Source organism: Pollicipes pollicipes, unplaced genomic scaffold, assembly GCF_011947565.3.
Source record: "Pollicipes pollicipes isolate AB1234 unplaced genomic scaffold, Ppol_2.1 Scaffold_4881;HRSCAF=5763_pilon_pilon_pilon, whole genome shotgun sequence".
NCBI classification, from domain to species: domain Eukaryota; kingdom Metazoa; phylum Arthropoda; class Thecostraca; order Pollicipedomorpha; family Pollicipedidae; genus Pollicipes; species Pollicipes pollicipes.
The window spans coordinates 22,797,196-22,799,022 of NW_023596576.1; positions in this window are offsets into that span (position 1 = coordinate 22,797,196).

Below are 1,827 nucleotides of genomic sequence, written 5' to 3' on the forward strand. Positions count from 1 at the left end.
ACGTGGCGTGGGTTTGGTGCTGCTGACCGCGCACGGAACACATCTCCAGCGTCAAAGCGCAAGTGGTCGGTTTACCGCAAAAGGGGAAATCTTCCACGACACGTCAAACGCGTGATTAGATTCCACCATGCGATTTCGTGCAGAAGTCCGCTTCTATCGTGCTCCCCTGAAATCAAGGCACGGGCTGCAGGAAAGTGAAACCAAAGCAAATCTTGCGGTAAAACACACTTTCGTGGCGGTGAACAGAGCCCGATGGGAGGCCTCGGTTAGAAATTGGCCATTCGCTTCGGCATGCAAGTTCAAAACGGACTAAATCTGCCTTTGGGAAATCGCCTCCTTCCATGACACTTCCCACAGCATATAAGTGGCATCAAAAGTGCCAACGAAACGCGTGGGGTGCGAAAACGGCTGGAGCTGACCGCATGTTCGCTGTTTGCTGAGACATACTCTAATCTATCGTTGCTAGCATACACCAGTTATTATGACAGATGCACAGGCACAAATATTTGCGGCCTCATGTATTCGCTGCACTGAAAGCGAGGGGTAAACCTCATTTAGGAAAAGCCGCATTAAAATTGCTGACACTAAGCCCCGGCTGATGAGCGTCGAAGCCCGCCCCTTCCTGCCAGGCTAAACGGCAGGTGACGCCATACAGCCTGAATAGCTGAGTGTGTCGTAAAGCCCCAATGACGACGACGACGGCTTATAAGCGTGCGGTCACCTTCGCCATCAGAGGAGTGTTCACAGGCCTCGCGCGATTTCCAAAACTAAAAGCGGCACCAGGTAACCGTGTCAGGCGCCATCAGATAAGCGTCATTGAATATCTGTGCAATCGGCCTTTGATGTTTTAACCAGGTCAATGGGACAAGACTAATGAGCTTAAGTATTTCCCTTTCTTCAGAACTATGCGAGCTATGAAGTGGGGATGGGAAGTTCAGCGTAATGAATCATATGAGTTGGTCCATATCTACGTTACGTGTGTGCCATAGACACGTCACTTATGTACGTCAAAAGTAAACCCGTCATGAAGTACGTCACACATAGAGGAAAGAGGCTTTTTATGTGCGTGACCAAAGCGCAATTTATCGTGGATGACCCCCCGGTGGTGGTGATTTGGTGTTAAAGGGCGCGTCGGCATCGGGGCCATTTTGCATGGATGACCACTCGTGATCAAAAGAAGTTAAGATATTATATTTTAGAGAATACCTAGTGTTGCTGAAAACTCTTTGGCTCTAAATTTCAAAAGCATGAAGTCAGCGGCTCAAACTAAATATATGAGAACCTTAGGATGGACGTCGGAAGTCCCTTAAGAGCGTCAGGGGCATGACGTCTAGCACTTATCCCAGTTTTGTAATGCGTTGCAGAATAAGCTTGATGCTGTATGTCAGGGCAATTATATAGTTGTTACGATGACTATTCGTGGTGGTCCTCTTACAGGTGTTGGCTACAAGCGTATGGAGAATTCAAGGGCATGAGTATGAAACTGAAACACGATGACATCAAGGAGTAACAATGACCCACCGTCTGCGTAGGAAATAAATGCATGTGTGTACTTGAATCCACCCCCATTGCTTTTCGGCTGATGAAATGGCTGCGGTAGTGGTATATATATATATATATATATATATATATATATATATATACATAGGTATATACATCATACAATTTTGTTATCAGTTTCATGGCATAGCTGTCTTCGATAGCACGTGCGCCATAGTTGTCGCTTACATAATTTAAGGCAGTAATTACTAATGGAATCCGCACAGGTCCGGTGCACCGTTCAGGCAATCTGTCAGTGCCTAGAACACGTTATTGATCCTGCAGATT